Source organism: Microtus ochrogaster, chromosome 7 (genome assembly GCF_000317375.1).
Source record: "Microtus ochrogaster isolate Prairie Vole_2 chromosome 7, MicOch1.0, whole genome shotgun sequence".
NCBI lineage: Eukaryota > Metazoa > Chordata > Mammalia > Rodentia > Cricetidae > Microtus > Microtus ochrogaster.
In genome coordinates, this window is record NC_022014.1 from 42,914,653 (window position 1) to 42,922,623 (window position 7,971).

The following is a 7,971-nucleotide window of genomic DNA, read 5'->3' on the forward strand; positions in this document are numbered from 1 at the left end:
CCCAGCAGGGAAAACCACCATTCCCCACTTCCGACCCAGGATACCTGCAAACACACTCGCACTTCCGGGAGCTGCTGCACCAGGGGCTCTGGTGACCTTGAAAGTGAGTGATTGGTGGGAGCCGCTCTCCACTCCAGCTGACAGCCCTGATGCAGAACCTGCAGCTGTTAATAGCACCGGGCTGCAAACCTCAGAGCACACAGGAACTGCTAGGTTAGCTCGCAGACTCTGACTCAGCAAGTTTAGAGAAGGCTCTGGAACGTCACATCACAAACAAACTCTCTAGTGACACTCGTGCCGTGAGTCTGTGACCCACACTTAAAACTTCAAGGTTCAGGGGACAATATCTATCAGGGTACAGCAGGGGCAGCATTCTCAGTAATGTACAGGTCTTAGGACAATGTGAAAAGCCCATGAGAAATGAGGGATTTAGATCCAAAAATTCATGATGCGTTGATGATACAGACCGTATTTATCCTAGGTTTATCAAGTGTCCAGCACTAAATGACATGGATATGAATTGCTTGATCTTCATAATAATGATTTTTAAACTCTTATACCATTTTACAGGTGCTGAAAATTGAGACCAAAAGAGGGGAACAAACTTGCTCACAATTTTTATCTAATGCAGAAGCAGTACTTAAAGCCAAGCGATATCCTAAAGATGCGCTGGACATCTGGTCCCATAAAAAGATCTAACAGTTTCAGTATACCAAAGGCATGCCAACTGTGTGAGCCGGTGGCTAACATCAAACGCAGGGATCTTGGTAATGGCTCAGGGCCTGAGGAGCTGAGAAATAAAAACAACACGGTACACATGAACAACATATTCACAGTGGTCAACGGGAACAGTGGTAAAAATGAGGACATTGTGGTAGATGATTCATTGGTGACGCACAGGCAAGATTAAAGGACGGATAACCAAAACTGAGACACATGGAGATTAGCAACAAGGAAAACTGCCATCCCAGAGCCAAAGGGGCAGCCAAGGAGAGCCATGTTCATATCCACTGGGCTGCACATCAGGATAGACAGTGTCTCCTTAAAGAAGGGAAGGAGGAAGGAAAGCCACCTCCCATCACAAACCCCTTTATTTACCTACCTTCTGGGTGCCTTCCCGAACTGTATTAACTTAGCTCCATATGGTGCCATTCTGCAAAAGCACTCTAGAGAAGCCTCCTGGAGGGTCAGCCTCCTGGAGTAGGGATAAGGGCAAAGGAAACGAGAAATGGACGTGACTGGGAGGAGCAAACAGAAAAACCAGCACAGATGGCTAGGAACCTGCAAACTCTTTTATGTAGGGCAGTTAATCAAGTGTGGATATTTATGGCCGAGGAGTGACAACCCGGTGGGAAGACATTTACCACAATGCAACTTGGAGGGTTGACATCTGCAGGATGAGGGGAGACCGTCCACATGGCTCAAACAAGCAGCACAATGAAAAGGAGAAGAAATATATAGGTAAGTTTGATTCTAACGCAAAGAAATTTCTTTGACGACGGAGAAGAGGGCCTGAGAATGACAGCTCAATTAGTATGGTGTCTGCTTTGCAAGCATAAGGACCTGAGTTCGATCCCAACAACCCATGTAATGAAGAAACCAAGCATAGTGTCCAGTACTGGAGAAGCAGCGACAGTTGGATCACTGAGGCTTCCCAGCCAGCCTAGCTTACTTGGAGAGTTCTTGACCAATAAGAGACCCCATCTTTCAGAACAAAGTGGTGGCACCCGGGAAACAATAGCCAAGGTTGACCTATGACCTCAACATACATATGCACACATATACATGCACTGTCAGACACACATGTACCTGCATATATACACTAAAGCATGCCTATATACATACATGTAGCAAAACATGGAAAGGTCTATTTCCTGGAGCGCTGAGCTGGCCATCTTTAGACATCTAAACATAGGGTAGAAATTGCCTGTTGGGGCTTTTAGAGGCATGACTTCCCCTGTAACGAAGGGTCTAAGTGATCTCTATGGTGTCTGTCTACCTGAAATCCCTCCAAGTGTGTCATGTTTCAGCCAGCTAGATCTCACTGAAACGAACTACACCAAGAGGAGCAGCCATGGGACTCAGCAGAGGGCACGGGCCAGCTATTTCCTCGCCTCTCCTTGCCACTGAGATCCGTATCACTTCCTCAGCACATCCATCATGACAGCCAGAGCTTCCTGGCTCATAACAACGCTGCCCCCTTGACCTCTCCAGAGGGCTGGCACTCCTCCTCAGTGAGGGCATTGCTTGGAGCATCCCAGTTAATGGTGTGTTTGTTCACTGGGGTCTCCTGCCTACAGAATGTGAAATGAGCATCCATTTCAGATAAAAGATTCATTTTTCCACATCTACACATCAATATTACTCAGTGGGACAAGTGGATGACCCTGTTTCCCTCTGATGGTTCTGAACAGGGGATGTGGTGGCAGGTAGATCTAAGTTCAGATTTTGGCCTTGCTGCATGATGAGGCCACAAACTATTAACTTCCTCTTCTAAAGAAAACTTATGGTGCTAATATATATAAAGTTCAGAATAGCTAAATGGCTGTGGGTCCTGACTTAAATACTCTCTAAATGATAGCTGTTGTTTGTGTCATTGTCATCAAAAGAGGGAATAAACTGCTGGAGGTCTGGAAGAAAGGGAAACATACAAGACAGAGAGGAAAATGATGGAGAAAGAGCCAAGACCCATCCTCTTGTCTCCCCACTGCTGTCCGCCCGTGTGTGCACCAAATGCCGATATGTCTGCTTCCTCTCTGGGTGAAAAGATGCAAGCCTTATAGGACTCATTGTCTCCATGAGGGAACAAACCTATGCTGAGCAGCTCTCCACACTCATATGATCCAGACAGCTGAGGGCAACAAGCTAAGTGGGAAGGTGGTAGTAAGTAAGTCCAAGGGAATGCAGGACACCCCCCACCACCAGAATGCACAGTCTATAGGGATAACGGCAATGCAATGCCCGTTGTCTAGCCCCTCCACTGGGGCTATGGTTTCCACAAACACTAAATGGTATCTAGAGACCTGTGAATCCTTCCAGGCTTTAAATGTAGATGACTAACTTGAACATTTAAATCCCTCTGAGAGCCAAGCAAATTCATCTGTGGTTACCAACTGGAGATCTTTAACATAATGTAATATTCTCCCCTTTAAAAATCAAAATAAGCCGGTGGTTATGGCACATGCCTGTATTCCTAGCACTTGGAATATAGAGGCAGATCTCTGTGAGTCTGGGACTCTGAGGTTACCGGGATCTGTGCCCTGCTCTTTGCCTCCTCGGCACCTTGAAGAGCTTAAGTTGTTTCAATTATGCATCTCCAAACAGGTCCCATCTAAACCTCCAGGGGCAGGATCTTCAGGAAAGAGCAACAGAGACTTACTGGCATAGGACCACCTAACCCCGTTTTACCCCAAGACTACCGGAGACTCTTGACCACTCTGGACCACTCTCTACTAAACTTCTTTGTTGTTGTATGCTTGCTTGTTTATTTTTGTTTGATTGGTTGGGGGTTTGTGGTTGTTTTGTTTTGTTTAAAGCTGCTATACAGTTAAGGATCGCCTGATTCTCCTGGTTCTATCTCCTATGTGTCGAGATGACCCAAGGTCTTGCGTGTGTTAAACAAGCATTCTACCTTCTGAGCTGTGGCCCAAGCTCCTCTCACAGATTTCTCACCTCACCCCCCAATGAGGAAGTTGAGGCACTTCCTGTCCATAATTTAAAAGGAGTCAGTGATCTTACTCCTATGCCTATCCTGCAGATAAACTCCAATAACCACTGCAAGTGCCCCCAGGAAGATCTATTTCCACCTTCCTCACAGGTTCTCCTTCGCAGGGGAGACCTGGCTAGCAAAACCCTGAGCAAACAAGCTGTAGTCCCTAGCTACATCTGGCCCACTGCCTGCATTTGGGTAACTTGTGGGCCATGGATATTCCTTCCTTATATTTGTAACACAGTGTTTGAAAAAGAAGGAAGGAGGAGCATAGAGAGGTCCTCAAGCCCACAAAACCAAAACCGCCTGCCTTGTGGGTTTGTGCAGAACATGTTTGCTGACCATAAGCAACAATATCAACTTGCAAAGCAAGCTCTGGTGTTCATTGAAACTGTACTGACCAACACAAGTGGTCTGCCAGCATCTGGGTCAAAATACAGGATTCAAGTTCTCCATGGCACAAAGAACATTCTGGGCAGGGTACATAAGAACCTTCATCCCCATGGATTCTGCAGAGGTGAGACCTAACAGAGGCGTTGATACAGAGGAAGCACTTACGTTATACTTAATTCTATTCTCTTGTTAGGATTTTACCTTGAGCACGCAGGATAACCAGTTGGGATTCTCTAGGGTCTGAGTCTGCCTAGAATAATTCCCAACACGGAACCGTGATTTCACCAGTTTAACCCTGTAACAGCTGTAACTATCAGCATGACACAACCTAGAATCTCCTGGAAAGAGTCTCAGTGAGGGACCGTCTACATTGGGTTAGACTGTGGGCACATCTGTGAAGGATCGTCTTGAATAAGTTAACCAAGGTGGGAAGACTTAGCCTACTGTGGGCAGCACCACTCCCTAGGCAATAGGGTTACACTGTATAGAGAAATTGAGCTGAGCACAAGAAAACAAGCAAAGGAGAACACATGCATTCATTTTCCTCTGCTCTTGACTGAGGAGACTCAGGTCCATCATCCCTTAGGGTACAGTACTGGGGGACTCGAACTCCCCTCCCAAAGGTGGCACCACCCATCCAGCCCTAATGGCAGAGGGATTATTGGGTCAGAGTAAGATTTAACTCTAAGAGTAAGTAAAAGCCGTGAAGAATAAAAGAATCTTGGCAATAGAGTAGGGTCCAATAGCCTTCTTCTTGGGCCGCTGGAGACCATTAATGAACAAGTAGGATAAGGGGACTAGAAGGTAAATTTTTCACTGGGAAGTTGAAATATGGGTAAGTGTTATCTGTAACCTTTCAAATCTCATTATATAAACAGAGTCTACACAGTCTCTGGGGAAGACTATATGACCTTGGTAAGCTATACACCCTCTCTGAACTTCAGCGTTTTTCTCTCAGAACGAAGAGGTTAACCTGGGTCAGGAGCCACCAACTATTGATTCACCAAGTGGTAAGGGTTTGGACTGGTCAGAGTGTCAAGATGGAGTCTGTGTGAAATGTAAAGACCCTTGACCTATTTAAGGCCGGTCAGAGCCCTCTGTCACCCACTGATGGCTGCCAAGAGTGGAGGCAGAATGACGTCATCCAAAAGAAGCCAAAAATTCACATTTGGAACTGATAGAAAACCGTGCTCTGGGGGATAAACAAATTCCATCCCAGAGTGGCAGGCAGACCCATTTGTCACCTCTAGCCAAAATCAAGAGACATTTGAGGTCACATAATAGAAACCCTGCTGAGGAGTGTCAGGGCTGTGACTCCCAAACCTCAATTCCAAAGGGCTTCCATTCTTCTCCCAGCCATGTCTCCTTCTCTCTGTAACAAAACAACTGGCAAAATTGAGAAAATGAGATTGGCAAGCAAGGAGAAAAGGTGACTAGAGCCAGCAGCAGGAGGAGTGCCCCCGAGGGAGGCTGGTGCACCCTTCAGACACAGGACTAACTGCCCTCTCCTGAGAGCCATTCCAAAGGTGGTGGGAGAGATCTGCCGCTTCCCCCATTCTGTCTTCCCCTTGCCAATGTTCCCTTTCTCTACCCCAGCAGTTTCCACGCAAGTGTGCAGGCTTTCAATCTAGAAGCGACAGCTGCCCAGCCCCCACCCCCACCAGCAGCCAACCATGACAGCCAGGCTCATTCTTCATCCTGACATGGCTGCAAGCAACATGAGGCTCCCTGGTGACAATCTCATGGTGACTGGAATACTGAAAACCCCAAGACCGCTGTGAACATGTGCACACACGCATGTGCACACGTGATAGGGACAATCCTAGGACTCATCCAAGTCCTCAACAGCCTTTGCATGCTGGGAGTAGAAGGAAGTCATGCAGCGGAGGAGGCGATAGAAATTCATCCCCACCTTACCCAGCCAGGATACCCCATGGCATGTTGAGTGGAGCCAAATCCTGCCTCCAGGGAACCTTCTGAACAGAAACAACTGCCTTCCCATCTCCCTGCCAGCTGCTCTGCTTCCCAAAGTGTACATACAGGTCATGTAAATATTGACCCCAGTGCTGTCCCAGTTTGAAGGGAGGCACATGTTCAAGTTAAATAAAAATGATTTGGGCGATTCCATAGTCCTGTTGGAGTAGACCTATTGCAAGACCGTGGGTAACATCTATCAGCTAATGCAAAAGTTGTGACTAGGAGTGGGCGCCTACTGCGTTCCAGTCACCAGGAAACACTACTGTGCAGTCATGGAAGGCACAACAAATAAACAGCACTGAATGCCACTGTCAGACCCTGGGCTTGTCTGTGTGTGCCTATGTCTGTATGTACATGCACATGTGTGAGTGTGTGCAGGCACAAAGTCGACATAAGGGGTCTTGCTCAACTGCTCTCCATCTTACTTTTTATAAGGTTCATTTTTGTTTATTTTGTGCGTATGCGTGTGTGTGTGTGTGTTTGTGTGTATTTGTGTGAGTGTATACAGTGTTCATAGTGGCCACAAGAGGGCCTCAGATCCTCTGGAGCTGCAGTTGCCAGTGGTTTGGAACTGCCTGTCATGGCTACTAAGAACTGAACCCAGAATCCTCTGGAAAAGCAGCGAATGTTCTTAATAACTGAGCCATCTCTCCAGTCCCACCCTCTCTTATTACTTTATTTTTTTTTTTTTTTTGAGACAGGTTCCCTCACTGAACCTGGCACTCACCAAGTTGATTAGGCTGGCCAACCAGCAAGCCCCAGAGATCTCTCTCTAGCTCCACCGTGCTGGGATTACAGACACACATCACACCTGATTTTAATATGGGTAAGTGCTTCCCTTTATCAAGTGATTGAGCCCCTTTAAACCTCACATAAGCCCAGGACATGACCACTAAAGAGGTCCAGGGCACTATCCCCACAGTTTGCACCTTCATAATGGGGAGGTGACAAGACAGAGGCAAAGGAGGTGAAAGGGAAGTCCATTGGTCTGAGGCTCTGTCCTTCTGAAGTTTGTGGCTCCTCATGAATTATTTCACTACTCCAATCCTCTATTTACCTCTCCTCTAAAATCTAAATAATAGGACCCATGACAAGCAGCTTGTGACGCCAAGTACAGGCCAGTCCGTTCATCTTATCTGCAGAGGAACTAAGAGAAGTAAAGATACCCCCAGCTGAGCTAACAGAGTGAATGTCTGTGTCTTTGGGACCACCTTCCAGGGTCTGCTATAACGCTGAGAATTCTTAGGACTTAATACTTTTCCCTCTAATTAACAATCCATGAATATTCATTCCAGTGACACAGGGAACTCCACCAGGAAACTTCAGTCTCCATCCTCAAGGGTCTGAGCCCTTTGAGTGAGGGTCCTAAGAAAATCACTGTGGATTCTCCAGTGTCCACAAGAGGGCACCCAGATCCTCTCCTCGGCTGCTTAAAGAGCCTGTAATCTTTGGCAAGCTGGCTTCAGAAAGCCTCTTCCCACCATGTTCTGCCTGTCGTGAACTAGAAAGAACCAAAACATTTGAACAGCGATGGAGAAAACAGTCACATTTATTTACGCTTCTAGATGCCCAAACATGTTTGAAAGGTGCCTTCCGGGGTGAGAAGGTGGCTCCAACAGCTAAGTACTTACTGTGCAGACATGAAGACCTGAGTTCAATGCCCAGCACCCCCATGAAAAACTAAGCCTGGTGACTCACACCTGCAACCCCAGTGTTGAAGAAGTGCATCCCTAGAACTTATTGCCCTCCCAGTCTAGCTAGATAGGTGATCTCTGGGCCCAGCGAGAGACCTTGTCTCAAAAACCAAGGTTCAGCATGGTAGACAAAGACACCCAGTGCCACCAGTCTCTCTCTCTCTCTCTCTCTCTCTCTCTCTCTCTCTCTCTCTCTCT